General features: G+C 49.0%; 3 long non-coding RNA genes across 4 annotated transcripts; all 3 read left to right on the top strand.

Annotated features, from left to right (window-relative positions):
• Nucleotides 1–5158: 5158 nt before the first annotated feature.
• On the top strand, nucleotides 5159–6776 carry LOC137840002 (uncharacterized). Of its 2 annotated transcripts, none has more exons than XR_011086390.1 (4): nucleotides 5159–5252; nucleotides 6127–6197; nucleotides 6334–6438; nucleotides 6583–6776. It is a non-coding gene; the product is annotated as an uncharacterized lncRNA (long non-coding RNA). The 2 variants fall into 2 exon arrangements; XR_011086389.1 differs by lacking the exon at nucleotides 5159–5252 and adding an exon at nucleotides 5612–6042.
• Nucleotides 6777–10617: 3841 nt separating this feature from the next.
• On the top strand, nucleotides 10618–11305 carry LOC137839985 (uncharacterized). The gene is made up of 3 exons (XR_011086378.1): nucleotides 10618–10872; nucleotides 11050–11096; nucleotides 11220–11305. It is a non-coding gene; the product is annotated as an uncharacterized lncRNA (long non-coding RNA).
• Nucleotides 11306–18958: 7653 nt separating this feature from the next.
• LOC137840008 (uncharacterized) lies at nucleotides 18959–20407 on the top strand. Its single transcript, XR_011086396.1, has 3 exons — nucleotides 18959–19302; nucleotides 19415–19491; nucleotides 19959–20407. It is a non-coding gene; the product is annotated as an uncharacterized lncRNA (long non-coding RNA).
• Nucleotides 20408–27395: the final 6988 nt, after the last annotated feature.

The following is a 27395-nucleotide window of genomic DNA, read 5'->3' as shown; positions in this document are numbered from 1 at the left end:
TTTATTTAACTCTACTCTTAACTTTGCCGTTTCAGATATGCGGGTATTACACCGCGGAAATGACGTCAATAGGCTGAACTCTCGCCAAAATTCAAATCTGTGGGCGCAATGGCCTTGAGCGAGACACCGGATACAAACACGACGATTATCAACAGAAATATCTTTATTTTCTGCTTGCAAGTGGACCGTCTAGAGCGTACACGGTAAGTACAACTCATTGTGTTTAAAAAGATTTACGTTTGTGTAGTTTGCGTTGCGTTGTATCTGTGAATGTTGTTTTAGGCTAAATGTTAATGTTTAATTTCATTCCTTTAGGTTCCACGGTGTTTGTTGGCTGTATGTTTTCCACTGCAAGAAGAGGCTCGTATCATTGACCAGCAGGAGCTACAATGGTGAGTACCCCTTTCGTCTTCCATTTATGTTAAACACTTCCTATTTCATGTCTAACAGTACTCGATTTAACAAATAACCATAAATAAATACAGTGTGGGCAGTCACGTTAACATATGTGATTATCCTGCCTAATATGTTTATCACAAATATGTCACTAATCACTAATATGTTTATTTGTTTATCACAACACCTTTGGACCTTCAGCAATCGATTATTTCCCTTCATCTACATAGAGACAGAACGATGGTGTCTTAAACATCTCATTCATTTCACCAAATAACTTCACGCAGGTGGATAACGGCCGTCTCGGTCACGCTATGTTGCGTGATGCAGTTTTGAAGAACCAAATGCATTTATTCAATGAATAAGTCAAGCTAGTTCTATGTTTATGATGTTGTAAGTTACGGTACCGATTGAAGTTGAGTTCGAAGCCAGTGGAAAACAGCGCTGCGTTTGTGCTCTCCAGGTACAAATGTTGTGATCTCTGACTGACGACCGGGCGAGACTCGAGTAAGAGATGTCCAAACGAGCTCCGGCAGGGCGGGCCAAGGCGGAGCGAACGGACGCCCTTCAGGCCGCCAATGACGAGCTGAGAACCAAACTGATGGACGTCCAGTTAGAACTTCAGCAGGAGAAGAACAAGGTGAAAACCTCAACAGACAGACACTGCCTGCCTCCCTGCCTGCCTCCCTGCCTGCCTCCCTGCCTGCCTCCCTCCCTCCCAGTTTTCCCGATGTAGATTAGACATGCGTGTGCCATGACTGTGTCAGCCTACATCAACAAATGCACCGAGGACGTCAGCACCACTAAGAATATCATCACCCGGGGCAACCAACGACCCTGGATGACTGAGGAGGTACGTCAAACGCTACGAGCGCGGAACTCTGCCTTCAAGTCTGGCGACAAGGAGACACTGAGGACAGCGAGAGCCAACTTGAACCGTGCCATCAGGATAGCGAAGCGAGACCGCAGTCGAAAATTTCAGGATCGTTTCCACGACGTCAAAAACATCAGGAGTATGTGGCAAGGCATACGGGCGATTACAGACGACAACTCACCCTCCCCCCCCCGGTGGGTGTAGTTGATGCTGACTTTCTAAATGGTCTAAATAACTTCTTTGGGAGGTTCGAGGCACTAAACGGCACTCCAGCAGTTAAAACTGTCCCCCATCAGGAAGAGGAGGTACTCTGCCTTGACTCCGCCGATGTGTTGAAGACCCTGAGGAGAGTCAACCCCTGTAAGGCCCCTGGCCCGGACAACATTCCTGGGCGTGTGTTCAGGGAATGTGCAAGTCATCTGGCTGGGGTCATCACAGACATTTTTAACACCTCGCTGGGCCAAGCCACAGTGCCGGCGTGCTTTAAGACTGCCTCCATCATTCCGGTGCCGAAGAAACCTCAAATCACCTCATTTAATGATTACCGGCCTGTTGCACTGACTCCGGTTATGATGAAGTGCTTCGAAAGGCTGCTTAAAGGTCACATCGTTTCCAGACTCCCCCTATTATTTGACCCGTTCCAGTTTGCCGACCGGCAAAACCGCTCCACTCAGGAAGCCATCTCCTCCGTTCTTCACCTGAGCCTGGCTCACCTGGAGGAGAAGAACACCCATGTGCGGAGGCTGTTCCTGGACTTCAGCTCAGCGTTTAACACCATCATCCCACAGCATCTGGTAGGAAAATTGGAACACCTGGGCTTCAACACCCCCCTTCGCAACTGGCTGCTAGACTTCCTCACCAACAGACCTCAGTCAGTCCGGGTCGGACAGAACACCTCTGATGTCATCACCCTCAGCACAGGCTCCCTTCAGGGCTGCGTCCTGAGCCCCCTGCTGTGCACCCTGATGACACACGACTGCGTCCTCAGGTTCACCACCAATCACATCGTGAAGTCAGCAGACGACACAACGGTGGTGGGGCTCATCAGAGACAACAACGACCTGGACTACAGAGAGGAGGTGGAGCAGCTGGTGGGCTGGTGCAGAGAAAACAGCCTGATCCTGAATGAGGAGAAGATGAAGGAGATCATCGTCGACTTCAGGAAAAAACAGCCTCACCACGCTCCACTGATCATCAACAGCTCAGCTGTGGAGGTGGTCAGCAGCACCAAATTCCTGGGGGTCCACATCACAGAAGACCTCACCTGGACTATGAACACTACGGCACTGGTCAAGAGGGCACAGAAGCGCTTGTACTTCCTGCGGAGGATGAGGAGAGCCCACCTGCCCCCACCCATCATGAGGACGTTCTACAGGAGCACCATAGAGAGCATTCTGACAAGCTGTCTCTCTGTGTGGTGTGGAGGCTGCACCGCCTCCGATTGGAAGAACGTGAGGAGAGTGGTGAGGACAGCAGAGAGGATCATAGGGGCTCCTCTTCCCTCCATTCAGGACATTTCATCTCAGCGCTGCATGTCCCGTGCCCGTAACATCATCAATGACCCATCACACCCCCACCATGGACTGTTCTCCCTGCTGCCCTCTGGGAAGAGGTTTGCAGCATCCGCTGCAGGTCCACCAGGTTCTGCAACAGCTTTTTCCCTGCTGTCATCAGACTGTTGAACACTAGAACTGTTGAGCTCTAAACTGAACTCTGCATCACACATTCACAGAACTGTACTTTATGACACTACGGACCTCTATCTTGCACTATCTCGCACTACCAACTTTACTGAACTTGTATAAACCCTTTAAATAGAAGTTTAATACATGGTTTAGCATTCCTCTGCACACTCTTGAATACTGTTTTGCCTACTTGCACTATTGCATAATTATCACTGCTGCACTTTATACTTATTTTTAATATATATATATATATATATATATATATATATATATAGTATATGTATATATATATATATATTTTTTCATAGGATATGTTACTTCTATTCAACTGCAATATCACTACTTTGTTGTAAGACGTATGCAACGGAATTTCGTTTTGTATGCACCATGTGCAGACAAGATGACAATAAAGTTTGTCTAAGTCTAAGTCTAAGTCATGTCAGGTCAGCTGTCTGGAGAGAGAGAGAAGTCAGGACCTGCGGGCGGAGCACCACCGTGCCACCGCCGCCATGACGGAACTCAAAAGCAAACTCCATGAGGAGAAGCAGAAAGAGTTAGCCATTACCAGGGAGACATTACTGCGGCAGCATGAAATGGAGCTGATGAGAGTGATCAAAATCAAAGATGGAGAGATCCAGCGACTGAATGCCTTGGTCCTCAGCCTGAGGGACGGCTCCATGGACAAGGTGATCCGCTCTATCCGTGTCTGACTATCCGCACGCCACGTCGGGCTTCGATGCGGCCGCTACCGTATTGTGTAGCTTGTCCCCAGTAAGCGTCGCGGCGCTCCGTTGCGGTCTCAACGGCCCGGTGTGGCGCAATGTCTGCTCAGGTGAGGAGGGGGGGCGCTTTGCTGGCGGAGGTGGAGGAGACGCGGCGGTGTCGGGAGACCGAGCGGTGTCGCCTCCACCAGGAGCGCGGAAGAAGCCCTGGCAGCGGCCCAGCAGGCCTGGCAGTCCCGAGCGGCCGAGCTCCGATCGGCTCATCACCAGCATCGGGAGGAGCTGAGCCGAACCAAGAGAGACTGCGAGAGGGAGATCCGCCGACTGGTAGGACTGATCAGATGCGCGGTGCGTGGCTATGTTCCCAATTTCGTTGTATACCTGCAGTGCAATGACACCTAAGGCATTCTATTCTATTCTATTTCACAAGAAGAAAATGTCCGGTTGCTCGCTTCGCTTTTGTCACAGCAAAGGTGTTCTAGTCGATTCAAGAAAAAAATTGGCCGGTTGCTCTCTTTGTTTTTGTCACAATTCTGGCAAATGAGTTTGCCCGCCTGCCTGAGCGCTCCCCGTTTGTACATCCAGACGGATGAGATCAAGCTGAAAGACAGAGCGGTTAGTGTTTTGGATGAAGCCCTGGGGCCGGCCACGTCCACCGCCTTCAGCTGCAGACTCAGGCTGCCGAGCAGCAGATCGCTGCCCTGAGGGATTCCCAAAGGGCGGGCCTAAACTACCCTGGAAGTGGGGTCAACGCCGCTACTAGCAATCCTCTTCATTGCGTAAGCCACCTCATCACACACTTGCAGTACGCATGACTTAGTTCGTTGCTGGAGGAAGGTAGCACAAAAACAGTTTTGAACTTTGAACGAGTGCTTGTGTGTGTGTGTTGCGGGGCGTTTTCAGTCTCAGGAGGATCGGGACACGCGACGGTTTCATCTGAAAATCGCTGAGCTCAGCGCAGTCATCAGGAAACTGGAGGATCGAAACGCCCTGCTTTCTGAAGAGCGCAATGAACTGGTAATTTATTGACGGCACGCTTGAAGGTTTGCGCTACGTTTGATGCGCGCCATCCAGCGAGGCACCCATTGCGCTTGCTTATTAGTTGAGCGGCGCGGCGAGTCGGTTGCCTGGTAGATGTCTTTTATTGGGAGCCAAAGCCACGATTGCGTTCAAACCGATGCAAAAGGAATGGATACGTTCTGGCCCGCGTGTTGTGCGTCTTTCACATCCCGCACTTCATGCTTGCAGCTAAAGCGACTGAGAGAAACAGAAAGCCAGTTTCTGCCACTCCTGTACAAAAACAAACGCCTGAGCAGGAAGAATGAAGAACTCTCGCTGGTGCTGTGTCGCCTTGAAAACAAAGTGCGCTTTGTCACCCAGGAGAACGAGGAGATGGCAAGCTTGGTAAGTCGACGCGGACAACGGCGGCGTGCCAACAGAGTCCACTGCATTTGTGTTCCACAGAGAAGGCCTAGTTCGCTCAATGACCTGGACCGCGGTTGCGGCCAGCAGGACGGTGAAATGGAGTTCCTTCAAGTTGTGGAGCAGCGGCACATCATCGACGACTTGTCCAAGGTCTTCAGGCAGGCGACTCGGTGCACGTACGGCAGCGCCGCGCTCGCTCGCTGTCGCCAGGAAACCTTTTCCGTCCAAAGCTTGGCCGGCGGCCGCCATCCAAAAAATTGGCCCCTTAAATTCCGACCTTTCAAGCAGGAGCATTGTGCGCACGCGTTTGAACACGCTTTAGACTTGTTTTGCCGTTTTCAGCAGCTCAAAGCTCCCGTTTTGTCAGCGCCTTTGCCACTCGCTGTGCGCTGAAAACGACGGACTTGCCCGGCTGCTCAGCCCGTCAACCATGAGCCGCGAGCGCGACGTCATTGTCCGTAGGCAGCTAGTGGCAAAATGCACCCTGTTAGAGTTGCGCTCGCTCCAACTTATTTTGCAAGAACCACACGGGAGACAAGTAAGTTCTTTTGGACACCTGCAGGTGGAGAGTCCATCCGTTGTACGAATGAAGTCTGACTCTCGGCTCCTGCACGAGCATTTTAATTAAGAGAAACAGGGTGGGTGTAAGAGTGGATTGAATAGAGGAAGCCCTTGACCTCTAGTCAAAACATAGCAAGGGGTGTTTTACGACTTTGTGTAGGAAGGGATAAGCGATAGGGATAAATAAGGGATAAATAATATTATTTATTACAGGTCGCAGTCAAAGTCAAAGCAACACAATGATACGATAAAGATAATCTGGAAAACCCTGACACACCCTGTAGTTGTCACTTTTGGAAAAGACGAGCGTCCCTCCAATCATCGCCGGTGACGTGTTTTTCAGGCTCTGGAGACAGGAGCTCATGTCAGAAATGTCATTGTGAGTCGCGTTTGTTTCTGCGCCGGAGCCGTTCGTTCCCTTTGCATCCAAAGAATCTCAAAGGCGGATTATTTGTGTCGACAGGAGAGAGATTTGCTGCTACGATACCGACGTCGAGAATCTCTGAGGAGGAACAAAGCGTGAGGTCCTGCAAGGTGAGTCTGTTTGTTTGCGGCTGCTTGGTGTTGCGCAAGATGAAATGGCCTTTTTCTCGCTATCGTTCCTCTCGTCGATTCATCGTGAGGTGTCGCTTCAGTTTGTTCAGAGAGATGTTTGCTTCCGCGCCCGCAGGTCATCGAAACATTTTACGGCTACGACGAAGACGTGTTGGTGGACCCGGACGGATCGTCCTTGTCTTTTCACACCGACAGAACCCCCGACACGGAACCCGAAGAGGTAGCCCGCCATTTCTGCCAGCGTATTGGCACCAAACATTCCTCTTCAGCCTGGAATCGGACTCGTCTTTGCGTCGCGGGTGCTTTGTCGCCGGTCTGACTGATTCTGGTACTAGTGCTGTGTTGCATTGGTGTGTGCATGAAGAGGCGGAGCTTCGCTACCGCCAGCTGACGCAAGAATATCAAGTGCTGCAACGAGCCTACGCTCTGCTAGCCCAGACCAGCGAAGGGGACTACGACGCCGAGAAGGAGATCAAGGTGGCGCCCCTTCCCGCAACCCCCGGCCGGGTCGCAGCCTCCCCGTTCTCACCCAGCCTCGGGTGTTCTCTGGTCTGAAAGGAGGAGGAGGAGCCTCCCTCCTCCTCCTTTCAGACCAGAGAAAAGCTGATGGTAGAAATGGGTCACTATCAAAGCAGAGTAGCAGATCTGGAGTCAGCGCTGAAGCAACAAGGACAGGTAAGCTCATCAATGAGCACACCTTTTTCTCAGACAAAATAGCTACATTCTTCAGTCACTCATCCGTCTGGCATTACTGGACCAACCCCCCCCCCCCCCCCCCCGAACGTGGCTGGGAAAATGCGGAGAAAAGCAAATGTCATTTTCCAGTCAACCAAAGAATTTGTGGATGAAAATGACACAACATTCCAAAGCTGTCCACGCGTTTGTCTCTTCTAGAATGTCAAGTGGGTGGAGGAGAAGCAGCTGCTGCGTCAGAGCAATCAGCAGTTGGCCGAAAAGGTGACGGAAAGAAAGGCGCTGGGCGGAGTCGCTTGGCGTCACACCCGTCGTGAAGCCCCGCAGATGAGGTCTGACTGTCTTTTCAGGTCAGGCGGATGGAGGCGGAAGAAGCGCGTCTGAAAGAGCACATCCAGGATATCCGAGACCAAAACGAACTGCTTGAGTTCCGCATCCTGGAGCTGGAGGTGGGAAGACTCGCACAAGCGTGTTGAGGCCAGAGATGTGACGGACGGACGGACGGACGGACGGATGCATGCCTCTGCCTTTCAGGAGAGGGAGTGGCGCTCCCCCGTCTTGAAGTTTCTGCAAGTCCGTTTCCCAGACGGCCTCAGCCCTTTGCAGATCTACTGCGAGGCCGAGGGCGTGAGCGTACCTAAGGCGTCCCTCGCAACCCTAACCTTAACCCGAGGTCCCAGAACACCTTACATTGCTCCTTGCGCCTTTCCCCCGGACATCGTCATCAGTGATCTGATGAAGAAGCTGGACATCCTGGGCTATAACGCCGTAAGTGTATGTCGAACTCCTTATGTTCGCACTCCACGAGACTCGGCGGCTCAAATGTGACTTTTGGAAGGCTTTGCGCTGAAAGAAGCTTGTTGACGCTGTGCCTTTGGGCTCTTGCAGAATCTCACCAACGAGGAGCAGGTGGTCGTGATTCACGCCAGGACCCTTCTCACCCTAGCCGAGAAGGTAACGCGCACGTCCACGCACGCTCTCGCATTCTGCTTATGTGACAGCAGCCTTTCCTCAGTGGTTAGAATACATCAAAGTGACCAAGTCAGCACTTCAACAGAAGATGTTGGACATTGAAAGTGAGAAGGTAGACAGACACGCGACATCAGCCAAGGGGAACCGGCAATGTGCCCCAACAATTCTGACCTTGAGCTGTGCTAGGATATGTTCTGCAAGCAGAAGGGCTACCTGGATGAAGAGTTGGACTTCAGGAAGTGTTCCATGGACCAGGCTCATAAGGTAAGCCGCCCTCAAATCTCCCGCCGGACCACTGATGGACGAGGATTGCGGCCCAGAGGATCCTGGAGCTGGAGGCCATGTTGTACGAGGCGCTACCGCAGCGGGACTGCCCCGCCACGGACGGCGAAAAAGCCAGCCACGCTGGCGTGAATGACGTGCTGACGGCGGATCAGAGAGAAGAGCTTAGGAGCGCCGTGGACCAATGGAAGCGAGCCCTGATGTGCGAGTTGAGGGAGCGCGACGCTTGCATCCTCCAAGAGAGAATGGATCTGCTGCACAGCGCGCAACAGGTAACGGCCCAAAGCCAGCCCGGCACTTACTTGCACGCTTACTGGCTTTTGAATGCCACTTTCCATTTGTCCGTCCTAGAGGAACAAAGAGCTGAAAGAATTCATCGAAGCTCAGAAGAGACAAATCAAACAATTGGAGGAGAAGTTTCTGTTTCTCTTTCTATTCTTCTCCTTGGCCTTCATTCTGTGGCCCTAACACCAGCTGGTGAGTGAGCTCCAGCGGCACCGCACTCGACACCTCCGATACACTGCCAGCCGGTCTCAGACGTTGGCAGACGCTCCGATGCCAACGTATACCCCCCGCCACGGTGACAGAGGCACCGCGTCACACCGGCGCTCATCCAATCAGAAGGCAGGAAAAGCAAATTCACATGCAGGGCACTTTTGAACCAGAAGAGAGCGCCACAAAAAACGGTTGTTGCCCCAAACGCGCACTAAAAAGGGTCAGAATAACAAGAGTCCCACTGGCCAGCCGGGGCCACCCGTCCAGCTGTATCTTCAGGGGGGAAAAAAATTGGAGTCACCGGTGAGTACATTTTGCATTTAGCTCTGCTTTTCTGCTTCTGTCTTCAAGTGTGTGGCATCCTGCGATCAAAGATTCAGCCAACCCCAAAGCGGTTGACCTCAACGTCCCACCACCATGCCTACCAGAGCAGGTGACGTGATGCTTTGGACATCCTTCCGTCTCAGATGCCCAAAAGTACTCTTTGCCACATCTGCGGCAATACGGTGTCTTTTCAAAGGTGCAAATAAATCCAGCGTGGGCGGAACACGCACGTCTTCGGTTTTTCCCGCTTTGTTTGTGTGACAGCTGTTGTGAAAATTTTATACAAATAAAGTTGTATAGTACAGGTTTGGCCAAGCCGCAACTCCCGAACCGCATGCGGCTCTTTTATGTTCATATCAACATTTGTGTGTGTGTGTGTGTGTGTGGGGGGGGGGGGGGGGTTGTGCGTGTTGGCTTCACTTGAGTTCAATTTGGTATTTTGGTCAAAAGCGCATGTGGTGAAATTCCACAAAGTAGGATGGGCAAACACATTTCTTTAAACTATGAGTGTCAATTGGGCTCTCGAAATGGCAGGGAAAAGATGCACAGCAAAACGAAAATACGTAGATGAACACAGGACGTTTTAATCAGAGTGGGAAAGTTTCTATTTTTTGTTGAACGTGATGGCAAACCATTCTGCCTGATATGTCAGACCTCAGCGCATTTCAAAGATTCAAATCTTCAGCGCCATGCACTTCAGCTCACTCCATGCTAACATTGATCAGGCGTCGAACCCGCAACATCATGCTTAAGAGGTGGGCATGCTAACCAGTGCGCCATTATGTCAACGCATAATAACTGTAAGTCTACTGATCAAAACAGCGGTTACTATATGACGTCGCTACGTCGTGGTCACGTGACGCAGACAAGACGTCAATGGACGTGGGCAGAGTTAACTTGTTTAAAAGGGAGTGGGCAGAAGAAATATTAAATTTATTTAAATCTATTTTGAGTGCACACCATTATGCCAATGCATAACAACTGTAAATCTACTAAACAAAACAGCGGTTGCTATATGACATCTGCCGCGTGTGGTCAGACAGAACTTCCGCCGGAATTCAAATCCGCGGGGAGAGTTAACTTGTTTAAAAGGGAGTGGGTAGAAGAATTATTTAATTTATTTAAATCTATTAGGCGGCTTGGTGGCGCACTGGGTAGCACGTCCGCCTCACAGTTAGGAGGGTGCGGGTTCGATTCCACCTCCGGCCCTCCCTGTGTGGAGTTTGCATGTTCTCCCCGGGCCCGCGTGGGTTTTCTCCGGGCACTCCGGTTTCCTCCCACATTCCAAAAACATGCTTGGTAGGCCGATTGAAGACTCCAAATTGTCCCTAGGTGTGAGTGTGAGTGCGATTGGTTGTCTGTCTCTGTGTGCCCTGCGATTGGCTGGCAACCAGTTCAGGGTGTCCCCCGCCGACTGCCCGATGACAGCTGGGATAGGCTCCAGCACGCCCGCGACCCCCGTGGGGACTAAGCGGTTCAGAAAATGGATGGATGGATGGATGGATAAATCTATTTGGAGTGTGCGCCATTATGTCAATGCATAACAACTGTAAGTCTACTAAACAAAACAGCGGTTGCTATATGACGTCTGCCACGTCGTGGTCACGTGACGCGGACGTGACGTCGACGCCTACTTTACATCCCACCGATCACAGGACCCCTCGGCTGCATAACCGTGCCCCCTTCCCAACCAATCGGATTTGCTATACGCGAAAACGACGCCAATGGAAAGAGCTTCCGCCCAAATTTAAATCCGTGGGCGTGGCTCGCAGCAGGAAGTAGGAAAACGGCGGTGATGTTGACAAAGACACAGCGGATGGTAACATACGACTAACAAGAGAAATATTTTTATTTTCTGCTTGCAACTGGACCGTCCAGAGCGTACACGGTAAGTACAACTCATCGTTTTTAAAAATAAGTACTTTTGTTGCCCTGAAAAGCGAGTGAGCGTGGCGTTTGTGGGGGACGTCGAATTTCGACGATTCTTTCTGGTCAACGGTTGTAAATGATTGTGTTGATTAAAAAAGAAAACTTGATGTAACTCTACTTTTAACTGCCGTTTCAGATAGATTTGGAATTGCATCACATCCAATTTTGCCTAGAGCGTACACGGTAAGTAACACTCATTGTGTTTAAGGAGATTTACGTTTGTAATAGCAGAAGTGTAGCCGCGTTGCGTTGTACGTGTGAAAATTGGTCGAGGCGAAATGTTAATGTTTAATTTCATTCCTTTAGGTTCCACGGTGTTTGTTGGCTGCAAGTTTTCCACTGCAAGAAGAGGCTCGTATCATTGACCAGGAGCGAGCTACAATGGTGAGTAGCCATAACATTTATGTTAAACACTTCCTATTTCATGTCTAACAGTACTTGATTTAACAAATAACCATAAATAAATACAGTGTGGGCACTGAAGTTAACATATGTGATTATACTGCCTAATCTGTCACCGAGTAGATTGTTGCAAAGTAATATAAGATCCAAAGTTGTAATTCAGAATAGTTTTCAAAAGAAGGCCATTAGAATTATATACAAGTCTGATTACCCTGAACAAGCTATTAATTAAATCACAAATTCTTCAATTCAAAGATTTGGTAGATTATCAGACAAATAATGTCTAACAGTAATTGATTTAACACATCACGATAAGTAGATTAAGTGTGGGCACTCTCAAGTTAACATATGTGATTATACTGCCTAATCTGTTACAGAGTATGTTGTTGCCAAGTAATGTAGAATAGATCCAAAGTAGTAATCCAGAATAGTTTTGAAGAGGCCATTAGAATGATAAACAAATCTGATTACCTTGAACATAATAACAAGCTAAGTGTTTAATATGTCCTATGAAGTCAAAATTGGGCACCATCATGTGGTGAAATTTGGAATTGCATCACATCCAATTTTGCCTGGGAACAAACAGATTACATAAATCTTAGTTTTGAATAAACCACTCCTTCTCAAACAAGTAAACTCTGCCCATTTTGCGCAGTAGATGTTCTGTTAATATCTAGTATTTATACAAAGTCATAATTTAAATTGCTTTCAACCTTCATTCATCGGTTCAACCAACATTACTCGCTCTTATTACCAACTTGTATTGATTTAACTAAGCGTTTAATACTTCCTATCAGGTCTCAAATCGAGATTTGGCAAAATACAATTTCAGCAAATCCAATTTTGCCAGGGAACAAAAATAGATTAAATAAACTAAATAAGTCCTCTTCCCATTAAATAAATCAGAAAAGTCTGTCTTGTAACCAGTCCTCTTCAAACAAGTAAAGTCTGCCCATTTTGTGCCGTAGATTTTGTGTCTATGCCTAGTATTTAAACAAAATCATAATTTAAACGACTTCTTTCCTTCATTCACTTTGGAAATTTGGAATTGCAGCAAATCGAATTTTGCCAGGGAACAAAAATAGATCAATTAAACTAAATAAGTCTTCTTCCCATTAAATAAATTAAAAAAGTCTGTCTTGTAACCAGTCCTTTTCAAACAAGTAAAGTCTGCCCATTTTGTGCCGTCGATTTTGTGTTTATGCCTAGTATTTATACAAAATCATAATTTAAAGGACTTCATTCCTTCATTCACTTTGGAAATTTGGAATTGCAGCACATCAAATTTTGCCTGGGAAGAAAAGTAGATTAAATAAATTTAATAAGTCTTACTACTTCCCATTAAATAAATTAAATACGTCTTACTTGTTTCCACTCCTTTTCAAAACAGTAGTTTAAAACGAGGGCCCTTCACTCAATCTTTAACCTCAACCCCGCACGTTGTGTTGTATCTGTGAATGTTGGTTGTGGCCAAATGATAGTTTTCTTTCATTCGTTTAGGTTCCAAGAAAACTTGATGTAACTCTACTTTTAACTGCCGTTTCAGATAAGCGGGTATTACGTCGCAGTCATGTGCCGCGGATATGACGTAATTGCCGGAACCTCCGCCAAAATTCAAATCTGTTGGCGCGATGGCCGTGAGCCACTGAGCAGCGACGATTATCAACAGAAATATCTTTATTTTCTGCTTGCAACTGGACCGTCTAGAGCGTACACGGTAAGTAACACTCATTGTGTTTAAGGAGATTTACGTTTGTAATAGCAGAAGTGTAGCCGCGTTGCGTTGTACGTGTGAAAATTGGTCGAGGCGAAATGTTAATGTTTAATTTCATTCCTTTAGGTTCCACGGTGTTTGTTGGCTGCAAGTTTTCCACTGCAAGAAGAGGCTCGTATCATTGACCAGGAGCGAGCTACAATGGTGAGTAGCCATAACATTTATGTTAAACACTTCCTATTTCATGTCTAACAGTACTTGATTTAACAAATAACCATAAATAAATACAGTGTGGGCACTGAAGTTAACATATGTGATTATACTGCCTAATCTGTCACCGAGTAGATTGTTGCAAAGTAATATAAGATCCAAAGTTGTAATTCAGAATAGTTTTCAAAAGAAGGCCATTAGAATTATATACAAGTCTGATTACCCTGAACATAACAACAAGCTATTAATTAAATCACAAATTCTTCAATTCAAAGATTTGGTAGATTATCAGACAAATAATGTCTAACAGTAATTGATTTAACACATCACGATAAGTAGATTGAGTGTGGGCACTCTCAAGTTAACATATATGATTATACTGCCTAATCTGTTACAGAGTATGTTGTTGCCAAGTAATGTAGAATAGATCCAAAGTAGTAATCCAGAATAGTTTTGAAGAGGCCATTAGAATAATAAACAAATCTGATTACCTTGAACATAATAACAAGCTAAGTGTTTAATATGTCCTATGAAGTCGAAATTGGGCACCGTCATGTGGTGAAATTTGGAATTGCATCACATCCAATTTTGCCTGGGAACAAACAGATTAAATAAATCTTAGTTTTGAATAAGCCATTCCTTCTCAAACAAGTAAACTCTGCCCATTTCGCGCAGTAGATGTTCTGTTAATATCTAGTATTTATACAAAGTCATAATTTAAATTGCTTTCAACCTTCATTCATCGGTTCAACCAACATTACTCGCTCTTACTACCAACTTGTATTGATTTAACTAAGCGTTTAATACTTCCTATCAGGTCTCAAGGCAAGATTTGGCAAAATACAGTTTCAGCAAATCCAATTTTGCCAGGGAACAAAAATAGATTAAATAAACTAAATAAGTCTTCTTCCCAATAAATAAATCAGAAAAGTCTGTCTTGTAACCAGTCCTCTTCAAACAAGTAAAGTCTGCCCATTTTGTGCCGTAGATTTTGTGTCCATGCCTAGTATTTAAACAAAATCATAATTTAAACGACTTCTTGCCTTCATTCACTTTGGAAATTTGGAATTGCAGCAAATCGAATTTTGCCAGGGAACTATTCAAGATGGCGGCGCGTGCACACGCAGCGGCCACTCTCTGTCCCGTTCGGTGTTTTGTGAGTGTTTACTGAGTGTTTGTCTGGCAGTTTTGTGTGTATTCGTCTCGTGTGATACGTCGTGCTACTAGTGCGGCGGGCATGTTCTGCTCAACATCGGCGGAAGTGGGTTTTATGGCGTTCTGGACTTTGGTGTGGAGAGATTTGCTGCTGGTGTTAGCGCTCGGACTGGTTCGTCATGGAGCGACGCCGGACTGGCCTGCTCTTCCTCCCCCGGTTGGACTGCGTCCTGAGCTCGGACTGCTCCGTCCTGGAGCATTGTTGGGATGCGTCGGCAGCGGGTCTGCGAGGCAGCGGAAGAGGGGCCAGCGCGGAGACGTCGGGCCAGGCTTGCGGCCAACCCAGCTCGCCCATCCGTGCCTTCCATTCTCCTGGCGTACGTTCGTTCGCGGGACGACAAGATGGGTTGCGTTCGCCTGATAGGATCCACGAACCGGACAGTGCGTGCCTGCTGTGTGCTCGTGTTCACAGTGGCCTGGTTGACTGTCATCTTACCGGACTCTGCTGTGCATCGGGAGCGGCTAGCGTGCTATCACGCTTATTGTTCATTGATGTTGACTTCTTATGTTATTTTTCCTGTGTTGTTTACTTGTATGTGCGTTGTGAACTCTGTCTTGTCACCCTGGGATAGTGAGAAACGTAATTTCGATCTCTTTGTGTGTCTTGACATGCGGAGGAATTGACAATAAAGGAGACTTTGACTTTGACTTTTGACTTTGACTTTGAACAAAAATAGATCAATTAAACTAAGTCTTCTTCCCATTAAATAAATTAAAAAAGTCTGTCTTGTAACCAGTCCTTTTCAAACAAGTAAAGTCTGCCCATTTTGTGCCGTCGATTTTGTGTTAATGCCTAGTATTTATACAAAATCATAATTTAAAGGACTTCATTCCTTCATTCACTTTGGAAATTTGGAATTGCAGCACATCAAATTTTGCCTGGGAAGAAAAGTAGATTAAATAAATTTAATAAGTCTTACTACTTCCCATTAAATAAATTAAATACGTCTTACTTGTTCCCAATCCTTTCCAAAAAAGTAGTTTAAAACGAGGGCCCTTCACTCAACCTTTAACCTCAACCCCGCACGTCACATTGTGTTGTATCTGTGAATGTTGGTTGTGGCCAAATGATAGTTTTCTTTCATTCGTTTAGGTTCCACGGTGTTTGTTGGCTATGTTTTCCACTGTCAGAAGGATGAAAATACAAAGTACAACGCTTGGACGTGGGCGAAGACGTCACCGGTGAGTCCTTCCTTCCTATTTATTTACCTTCTAGATGCTAGAGGCTAAGTGTTAGAGGCTAAGTGTTAAAGGCAACACAACACAATACGAACAACTCAACACAATATGAACAACACAATATGAACAACACAACACAATACGAACAACACAACACAATACGAACAACACAACACAATACGAACAACACAACACATTACGAACAACACAAAACAATACGAACAACACAACGATACTGCACTGAACAACACGATACCGCACTGAGAAACACGATACCGCACTGAACAACACGATACCGCACTGAACAACACCATGCCGCACTGAACACCATGCCACACTGAACAACACCATCCCGCACTGAACAACACCATGCCGCACTAAACAACACCATGCCGCACTGAACAACACCATGCCTCACTGAACGACACCATGCCGCACTGAAAGACACCATGCCGCACTGAACGACACCATGCCGCACTGAAAGACACCATCCCGCACTGAACACCATGCCGCACTGAACAACACCATCCTGCACTGAACAACACCATCCCGCACTGAACAACACCATGCCGCACTGAACAACATTATGCCGCACTGAACAACATTATGCCTCACTGAACATTATGCCGCACTGAACAACACCATGCCGCACTGAACAACACCATGCCGCACTGAACAACACCATGCCGCACTGAACAACACCATGCCGCACTGAACAACACCATGCCGCACTGAACAACACCATGCCGCACTGAACAACACCATGCCGCACTGAACAACACCATGCCGCACTGAACAACACCATGCCGCACTGAACAACACCATGCCGCACTGAACAACACCATTCCGCACTGAACAACACCATGCCGCACTGAACAACATTATGCTGCACTGAACAACACCATGCCGCACTGAACAACAACATGCCGCACTGAAAAACATTATGCCGCACTGAACAACACCATGCCGCACTGAACAACACCATCCCGAACTGAACAACACCATGCCGCATTGAACAACACCATGCCGCACTGAACAACACCATCCTGCACTGAACAACACCATCCCGCACTGAACAACACCATGCCGCACTGAACAACACCATGCCGCACTGAACAACACCATGCCGCAATGAACAACACCATCCCGCACTGAACAACATTATGCCGCACTGAACAACATTATGCCGCACTGAACAACATTATGCCGCACTGAACAACATTATGCCGCACTGAACAACATTATGCCGCACTGAACAACACCATGCCGCACTGAACAACACCATGCCGCACTGAACAACACCATGCCGCACTGAACAACACCATGCCGCACTGAACAACACGATCCCGCATTGAACAACACCATGCCGCACTGAACAACACCATCCTGCACTGAACAACACCATCCCGCACTGAACAACACCATGCCGCACTGAACAACATTATGGCGCACTGAACAACATTATGCCGCACTGAACAACACCATGCCGCACTGAACAACACCATGCCGCACTGAACAACACCATCCAGCACTGAACAACACCATGCCGCACTGAGCAACACCATGCCGCACTGAACAACACCATCCCGCACTGAACAACACCATGCCGCACTGAACAACACCATTCCGCACTGAACAACACCATGCCGCACTGAACAACACCATGCCGCACTGAACAACACCATGCCGCACTGAACAACACCATGCCGCATTGAACAACACCATGCCGCATTGAACAACACCATGCCGCACTGAACAACACCATCCTGCACTGAACAACACCATGCCGCATTGAACAACACCATGCCGCACTGAACAACACCATCCTGCACTGAACAACACCATCCCGCACTGAACAACACCATCCCGCATTGAACAACACCATCCTGCACTGAACAACACCATGCCGCACTGAACAACACCATGCCGCACTGAACAACACCATTCCGCACTGAACAACAGCATGCCGCACTGAACAACACCATCCTGCACTGAACAACACCATCCCGCACTGAACAACACCATGCCGCATTGAACAACACCATCCTGCACTGAACAACACCATCCTGCACTGAACAACACCATCCTGCACTGAACAACACCATGCCGCACTGAACAACACCATGCCGCACTGAACAACACCATGCCGCACTGAACAACATTATGCCGCACTGAACAACATTATGTCGCACTGAACAACACCATGCCGCACTGAACAACACCATGCTGCACTGAACAACATTATGCCGCACTGAAAAACACCATGCCGTACTGAACAACACCATCCCGCACTGAACAACACCATGCCGCATTGAACAACACCATGCCGCACTGAACAACACCATGCTGCACTGAACAACACCATGCTGCACTGAACAACACGATCCTGCATTGAACAACACCATGCCGCACTGAACAACACCATCCTGCACTGAACAACACCATCCTGCACTGAACAACACCACCCCGTACTGAACAACACGATCCCGCATTGAACAACACCATCCCACACTGAACAACACCATGCCGCACTGAACAACACCATTCCGCACTGAACAACATCATGCCGCACTGAACAACACCATGCCGCACTGAACAACACCATGCCGCACTGAACAACACCATGCCGCACTGAACAACATTATGCCGCACTGAACAACACCATGCCGCACTGAACAACACCATCCCGCACTGAACAACACCATGCCGCATTGAACAACACCATGCCGCACTGAACAACACCATCCTGCACTGAACAACACCATCCCGCACTAAACAACACCATGCCGCACTGAACAACATTATGGCTTACTGAACAACATTATGCCGCACTGAACAACACCATGCCGCACTGAACAACACCATGCCGCACTGAACAACACCATGCCGCACTGAACAACATTATGCCGCACTGAACAACATTATGCCGCACTGAACAACATAATGCCGCACTGAACAACACCATGCCGCACTGAACAACACCATGCCGCACTGAACAACACGACGTCGCACTGAACAACACGACGCCGCACAGAACAACACGACGCCGCACAGAATAACACAATACCGCACAGAACAACACAATACCGCACAAACAGTTTTAGATAATATTACGTCGCAGTCATGTGACGCGGACATGACGTCAATAGGCGGAACTCACGGCAAAATTATAATCCGTGGGCGTGGCTTGCAACAGGAAGTAGGAAAGCGGCAATTCTGGCAAACAAGACACAGCGGTTAGTAACACGATGACTTACAAGGCAAATATTTTTGTTTTCAGCTTGCAACTTGACCGTCTAGAGCGTACAAGGTAATTACAACTGTTTTTTTTTTAGCCCTGAAAAGCGAGGGAGTGTGGCGTTTGGGAGGAATGTCGAACTCGGCGTCTGCTTCCAGCCACAGACGCCAAATTTCGACGATTATTTCGACTGGTCAACGGTTGTAAATTATTGCGTTGACTAAAAACTTTATTTAACTCTACTCTTAACTTTGCCGTTTCAGATATGCGGGTATTACACCGCGGAAATGACGTCAATAGGCTGAACTCTCGCCAAAATTCAAATCTGTGGGCGCAATGGCCTTGAGCGAGACACCGGATACAAACACGACGATTATCAACAGAAATATCTTTATTTTCTGCTTGCAAGTGGACCGTCTAGAGCGTACACGGTAAGTACAACTCATTGTGTTTAAAAAGATTTACGTTTGTGTAGTTTGCGTTGCGTTGTATCTGTGAATGTTGGTTTAGGCTAAATGTTAATGTTTAATTTCATTCCTTTAGGTTCCACGGTGTTTGTTGGCTGTATGTTTTCCACTGCAAGAAGAGGCTCGTATCATTGACCAGCAGGAGCTACAATGGTGAGTACCCCTTTCGTCTTCCATTTATGTTAAACACTTCCTATTTCATGTCTAACAGTACTCGATTTAACAAATAACCATAAATAAATACAGTGTGGGCAGTCACGTTAACATATGTGATTATCCTGCCTAATATGTCTATCACAAATATGTCACTAATCACTAATATGTTTATTTGTTTATCACAACACCTTTGGACCTTCAGCAATCGATTATTTCCCTTCATCTACATAGAGACAGAACGATGGTGTCTTAAACATCTCATTCATTTCACCAAATAACTTCACGCAGGTGGATAACGGCCGTCTCGGTCACGCTATGTTGCGTGATGCAGTTTTGAAGAACCAAATGCATTTATTCAATGAATAAGTCAAGCTAGTTCTATGTTTATGATGTTGTGAGTTACGGTACCGATTGAAGTTGAGTTCGAAGCCAGTGGAAAACAGCGCTGCGTTTGTGCTCTCCAGGTACAAATGTTGTGATCTCTGACTGACGACCGGGCGAGTAAGAGATGTCCAAACGAGCTCCGGCAGGGCGGGCCAAGGCGGAGCGAACGGACGCCCTTCAGGCCGCCAATGACGAGCTGAGAACCAAACTGATGGACGTCCAGTTAGAACTTCAGCAGGAGAAGAACAAGGTGAAAACCTCAACAGACAGACACTGCCTGCCTCCCTGCCTGCCTCCCTGCCTGCCTCCCTGCCTGCCTCCCTCCCTCCCAGTTTTCCCGATGTAGATTAGACATGCGTGTGCCATGACTGTGTCAGCCTACATCAACAAATGCACCGAGGACGTCAGCACCACTAAGAATATCATCACCCGGGGCAACCAACGACCCTGGATGACTGAGGAGGTACGTCAAACGCTACGAGCGCGGAACTCTGCCTTCAAGTCTGGCGACAAGGAGACACTGAGGACAGCGAGAGCCAACTTGAACCGTGCCATCAGAATAGCGAAGCGAGACCGCAGTCGAAAATTTCAGGATCGTTTCCACGACGTCAAAAACATCAGGAGTATGTGGCAAGGCATACGGGCGATTACAGACGACAACTCACCCTCCCCCCCCCCGGTGGGTGTAGTTGATGCTGACTTTCTAAATGGTCTAAATAACTTCTTTGGGAGGTTCGAGGCACTAAACGGCACTCCAGCAGTTAAAACTGTCCCCCATCAGGAAGAGGAGGTACTCTGCCTTGACTCCGCCGATGTGTTGAAGACCCTGAGGAGAGTCAACCCCTGTAAGGCCCCTGGCCCGGACAACATTCCTGGGCGTGTGTTCAGGGAATGTGCAAGTCATCTGGCTGGGGTCATCACAGACATTTTTAACACCTCGCTGGGCCAAGCCACAGTGCCGGCGTGCTTTAAGACTGCCTCCATCATTCCGGTGCCGAAGAAACCTCAAATCACCTCATTTAATGATTACCGGCCTGTTGCACTGACTCCGGTTATGATGAAGTGCTTCGAAAGGCTGCTTAAAGGTCACATCGTTTCCAGACTCCCCCTATTATTTGACCCGTTCCAGTTTGCCGACCGGCAAAACCGCTCCACTCAGGAAGCCATCTCCTCCGTTCTTCACCTGAGCCTGGCTCACCTGGAGGAGAAGAACACCCATGTGCGGAGGCTGTTCCTGGACTTCAGCTCAGCGTTTAACACCATCATCCCACAGCATCTGGTAGGAAAATTGGAACACCTGGGCTTCAACACCCCCCTTCGCAACTGGCTGCTAGACTTCCTCACCAACAGACCTCAGTCAGTCCGGGTCGGACAGAACACCTCTGATGTCATCACCCTCAGCACAGGCTCCCTTCAGGGCTGCGTCCTGAGCCCCCTGCTGTGCACCCTGATGACACACGACTGCGTCCTCAGGTTCACCACCAATCACATCGTGAAGTCAGCAGACGACACAACGGTGGTGGGGCTCATCAGAGACAACAACGACCTGGACTACAGAGAGGAGGTGGAGCAGCTGGTGGGCTGGTGCAGAGAAAACAGCCTGATCCTGAATGAGGAGAAGATGAAGGAGATCATCGTCGACTTCAGGAAAAAACAGCCTCACCACGCTCCACTGATCATCAACAGCTCAGCTGTGGAGGTGGTCAGCAGCACCAAATTCCTGGGGGTCCACATCACAGAAGACCTCACCTGGACTATGAACACTACGGCACTGGTCAAGAGGGCACAGAAGCGCTTGTACTTCCTGCGGAGGATGAGGAGAGCCCACCTGCCCCCACCCATCATGAGGACGTTCTACAGGAGCACCATAGAGAGCATTCTGACAAGCTGTCTCTCTGTGTGGTGTGGAGGCTGCACCGCCTCCGATTGGAAGAACGTGAGGAGAGTGGTGAGGACAGCAGAGAGGATCATAGGGGCTCCTCTTCCCTCCATTCAGGACATTTCATCTCAGCGCTGCATGTCCCGTGCCCGTAACATCATCAATGACCCATCACACCCCCACCATGGACTGTTCTCCCTGCTGCCCTCTGGGAAGAGGTTTGCAGCATCCGCTGCAGGTCCACCAGGTTCTGCAACAGCTTTTTCCCTGCTGTCATCAGACTGTTGAACACTAGAACTGTTGAGCTCTAAACTGAACTCTGCATCACACATTCACAGAACTGTACTTTATGACACTACGGACCTCTATCTTGCACTATCTCGCACTACCAACTTTACTGAACTTGTATAAACCCTTTAAATAGAAGTTTAATACATGGTTTAGCATTCCTCTGCACACTCTTGAATACTGTTTTGCCTACTTGCACTATTGCATAATTATCACTGCTGCACTTTATACTTATTTTTAATATATATATATATATATATATATATATATATATATATAGTATATGTATATATATATATATTTTCATAGGATATGTTACTTCTATTCAACTGCAATATCACTACTTTGTTGTAAGACGTATGCAACGGAATTTCGTTTTGTATGCACCATGTGCAGACAAGATGACAATAAAGTTTGTCTAAGTCTAAGTCTAAGTCATGTCAGGTCAGCTGTCTGGAGAGAGAGAGAAGTCAGGACCTGCGGGCGGAGCACCACCGTGCCACCGCCGCCATGACGGAACTCAAAAGCAAACTCCATGAGGAGAAGCAGAAAGAGTTAGCCATTACCAGGGAGACATTACTGCGGCAGCATGAAATGGAGCTGATGAGAGTGATCAAAATCAAAGATGGAGAGATCCAGCGACTGAATGCCTTGGTCCTCAGCCTGAGGGACGGCTCCATGGACAAGGTGATCCGCTCTATCCGTGTCTGACTATCCGCACGCCACGTCGGGCTTCGATGCGGCCGCTACCGTATTGTGTAGCTTGTCCCCAGTAAGCGTCGCGGCGCTCCGTTGCGGTCTCAACGGCCCGGTGTGGCGCAATGTCTGCTCAGGTGAGGAGGGGGGGCGCTTTGCTGGCGGAGGTGGAGGAGACGCGGCGGTGTCGGGAGACCGAGCGGTGTCGCCTCCACCAGGAGCGCGGAAGAAGCCCTGGCAGCGGCCCAGCAGGCCTGGCAGTCCCGAGCGGCCGAGCTCCGATCGGCTCATCACCAGCATCGGGAGGAGCTGAGCCGAACCAAGAGAGACTGCGAGAGGGAGATCCGCCGACTGGTAGGACTGATCAGATGCGCGGTGCGTGGCTATGTTCCCAATTTCGTTGTATACCTGCAGTGCAATGACACCTAAGGCATTCTATTCTATTCTATTTCACAAGAAGAAAATGTCCGGTTGCTCGCTTCGCTTTTGTCACAGCAAAGGTGTTCTAGTCGATTCAAGAAAAAAATTGGCCGGTTGCTCTCTTTGTTTTTGTCACAATTCTGGCAAATGAGTTTGCCCGCCTGCCTGAGCGCTCCCCGTTTGTACATCCAGACGGATGAGATCAAGCTGAAAGACAGAGCGGTTAGTGTTTTGGATGAAGCCCTGGGGCCGGCCACGTCCACCGCCTTCAGCTGCAGACTCAGGCTGCCGAGCAGCAGATCGCTGCCCTGAGGGATTCCCAAAGGGCGGGCCTAAACTACCCTGGAAGTGGGGTCAACGCCGCTACTAGCAATCCTCTTCATTGCGTAAGCCACCTCATCACACACTTGCAGTACGCATGACTTAGTTCGTTGCTGGAGGAAGGTAGCACAAAAACAGTTTTGAACTTTGAACGAGTGCTTGTGTGTGTGTGTTGCGGGGCGTTTTCAGTCTCAGGAGGATCGGGACACGCGACGGTTTCATCTGAAAATCGCTGAGCTCAGCGCAGTCATCAGGAAACTGGAGGATCGAAACGCCCTGCTTTCTGAAGAGCGCAATGAACTGGTAATTTATTGACGGCACGCTTGAAGGTTTGCGCTACGTTTGATGCGCGCCATCCAGCGAGGCACCCATTGCGCTTGCTTATTAGTTGAGCGGCGCGGCGAGTCGGTTGCCTGGTAGATGTCTTTTATTGGGAGCCAAAGCCACGATTGCGTTCAAACCGATGCAAAAGAAATGGATACGTTCTGGCCCGCGTGTTGTGCGTCTTTCACATCCCGCACTTCATGCTTGCAGCTAAAGCGACTGAGAGAAACAGAAAGCCAGTTTCTGCCACTCCTGTACAAAAACAAACGCCTGAGCAGGAAGAATGAAGAACTCTCGCTGGTGCTGTGTCGCCTTGAAAACAAAGTGCGCTTTGTCACCCAGGAGAACGAGGAGATGGCAAGCTTGGTAAGTCGACGCGGACAACGGCGGCGTGCCAACAGAGTCCACTGCATTTGTGTTCCACAGAGAAGGCCTAGTTCGCTCAATGACCTGGACCGCGGTTGCGGCCAGCAGGACGGTGAAATGGAGTTCCTTCAAGTTGTGGAGCAGCGGCACATCATCGACGACTTGTCCAAGGTCTTCAGGCAGGCGACTCGGTGCACGTACGGCAGCGCCGCGCTCGCTCGCTGTCGCCAGGAAACCTTTTCCGTCCAAAGCTTGGCCGGCGGCCGCCATCCAAAAAATTGGCCCCTTAAATTCCGACCTATCAAGCAGGAGCATTGTGCGCACGCGTTTGAACACGCTTTAGACTTGTTTTGCCGTTTTCAGCAGCTCAAAGCTCCCGTTTTGTCAGCGCCTTTGCCACTCGCTGTGCGCTGAAAACGACGGACTTGCCCGGCTGCTCAGCCCGTCAACCATGAGCCGCGAGCGCGACGTCATTGTCCGTAGGCAGCTAGTGGCAAAATGCACCCTGTTAGAGTTGCGCTCGCTCCAACTTATTTTGCAAGAACCACACGGGAGACAAGTAAGTTCTTTTGGACACCTGCAGGTGGAGAGTCCATCCGTTGTACGAATGAAGTCTGACTCTCGGCTCCTGCACGAGCATTTTAATTAAGAGAAACAGGGTGGGTGTAAGAGTGGATTGAATAGAGGAAGCCCTTGACCTCTAGTCAAAACATAGCAAGGGGTGTTTTACGACTTTGTGTAGGAAGGGATAAGCGATAGGGATAAATAAGGGATAAATAATATTATTTATTACAGGTCGCAGTCAAAGTCAAAGCAACACAATGATACGATAAAGATAATCTGGAAAACCCTGACACACCCTGTAGTTGTCACTTTTGGAAAAGACGAGCGTCCCTCCAATCATCGCCGGTGACGTGTTTTTCAGGCTCTGGAGACAGGAGCTCATGTCAGAAATGTCATTGTGAGTCGCGTTTGTTTCTGCGCCGGAGCCGTTCGTTCCCTTTGCATCCAAAGAATCTCAAAGGCGGATTATTTGTGTCGACAGGAGAGAGATTTGCTGCTACGATACCGACGTCGAGAATCTCTGAGGAGGAACAAAGCGTGAGGTCCTGCAAGGTGAGTCTGTTTGTTTGCGGCTGCTTGGTGTTGCGCAAGATGAAATGGCCTTTTTCTCGCTATCGTTCCTCTCGTCGATTCATCGTGAGGTGTCGCTTCAGTTTGTTCAGAGAGATGTTTGCTTCCGCGCCCGCAGGTCATCGAAACATTTTACGGCTACGACGAAGACGTGTTGGTGGACCCGGACGGATCGTCCTTGTCTTTTCACACCGACAGAACCCCCGACACGGAACCCGAAGAGGTAGCCCGCCATTTCTGCCAGCGTATTGGCACCAAACATTCCTCTTCAGCCTGGAATCGGACTCGTCTTTGCGTCGCGGGTGCTTTGTCGCCGGTCTGACTGATTCTGGTACTAGTGCTGTGTTGCATTGGTGTGTGCATGAAGAGGCGGAGCTTCGCTACCGCCAGCTGACGCAAGAATATCAAGCGCTGCAACGAGCCTACGCTCTGCTAGCCCAGACCAGCGAAGGGGACTACGACGCCGAGAAGGAGATCAAGGTGGCGCCCCTTCCCGCAACCCCCGGCCGGGTCGCAGCCTCCCCGTTCTCACCCAGCCTCGGGTGTTCTCTGGTCTGAAAGGAGGAGGAGGAGCCTCCCTCCTCCTCCTTTCAGACCAGAGAAAAGCTGATGGTAGAAATGGGTCACTATCAAAGCAGAGTAGCAGATCTGGAGTCAGCGCTGAAGCAACAAGGACAGGTAAGCTCATCAATGAGCACACCTTTTTCTCAGACAAAATAGCTACATTCTTCAGTCACTCATCCGTCTGGCATTACTGGACCAACCCCCCCCCCCCCCCCGAACGTGGCTGGGAAAATGCGGAGAAAAGCAAATGTCATTTTCCAGTCAACCAAAGAATTTGTGGATGAAAATGACACAACATTCCAAAGCTGTCCACGCGTTTGTCTCTTCTAGAATGTCAAGTGGGTGGAGGAGAAGCAGCTGCTGCGTCAGAGCAATCAGCAGTTGGCCGAAAAGGTGACGGAAAGAAAGGCGCTGGGCGGAGTCGCTTGGCGTCACACCTGTCGGGAAGCCCCGCAGATGAGGTCTGACTGTCTTTTCAGGTCAGGCGGATGGAGGCGGAAGAAGCGCGTCTGAAAGAGCACATCCAGGATATCCGAGACCAAAACGAACTGCTTGAGTTCCGCATCCTGGAGCTGGAGGTGGGAAGACTCGCACAAGCGTGTTGAGGCCAGAGATGTGACGGACGGACGGACGGACGGACGGACGGACAGATGCATGCCTCTGCCTTTCAGGAGAGGGAGTGGCGCTCCCCCGTCTTGAAGTTTCTGCAAGTCCGTTTCCCAGACGGCCTCAGCCCTTTGCAGATCTACTGCGAGGCCGAGGGCGTGAGCGTACGTAAGGCGTCCCTCGCAACCCTAACCTTAACCCGAGGTCCCAGAACACCTTACATTGCTCCTTGCGCCTTTCCCCCGGACATCGTCATCAGTGATCTGATGAAGAAGCTGGACATCCTGGGCTATAACGCCGTAAGTGTATGTCGAACTCCTTATGTTCGCACTCCACGAGACTCGGCGGCTCAAATGTGACTTTTGGAAGGCTTTGCGCTGAAAGAAGCTTGTTGACGCTGTGCCTTTGGGCTCTTGCAGAATCTCACCAACGAGGAGCAGGTGGTCGTGATTCACGCCAGGACCCTTCTCACCCTAGCCGAGAAGGTAACGCGCACGTCCACGCACGCTCTCGCATTCTGCTTATGTGACAGCAGCCTTTCCTCAGTGGTTAGAATACATCAAAGTGACCAAGTCAGCACTTCAACAGAAGATGTTGGACATTGAAAGTGTGAAGGTAGACAGACACGCGACATCAGCCAAGGGGAACTCCGGCAATGTGCCCCAACAATTCTGACCTTGAGCTGTGCTAGGATATGTTCTGCAAGCAGAAGGGCTACCTGGATGAAGAGTTGGACTTCAGGAAGTGTTCCATGGACCAGGCTCATAAGGTAAGCCGCCCTCAAATCTCCCGCCGGACCACTGATGGACGAGGATTGCGGCCCAGAGGATCCTGGAGCTGGAGGCCATGTTGTACGAGGCGCTACCGCAGCGGGACTGCCCCGCCACGGACGGCGAAAAAGCCAGCCACGCTGGCGTGA

This window comes from Syngnathus scovelli, unplaced genomic scaffold, assembly GCF_024217435.2.
Source record: "Syngnathus scovelli strain Florida unplaced genomic scaffold, RoL_Ssco_1.2 HiC_scaffold_30, whole genome shotgun sequence".
NCBI classification, from domain to species: Eukaryota; Metazoa; Chordata; class Actinopteri; order Syngnathiformes; family Syngnathidae; genus Syngnathus; species Syngnathus scovelli.
This window is presented reverse-complemented; position numbering and strand designations above follow the sequence as displayed.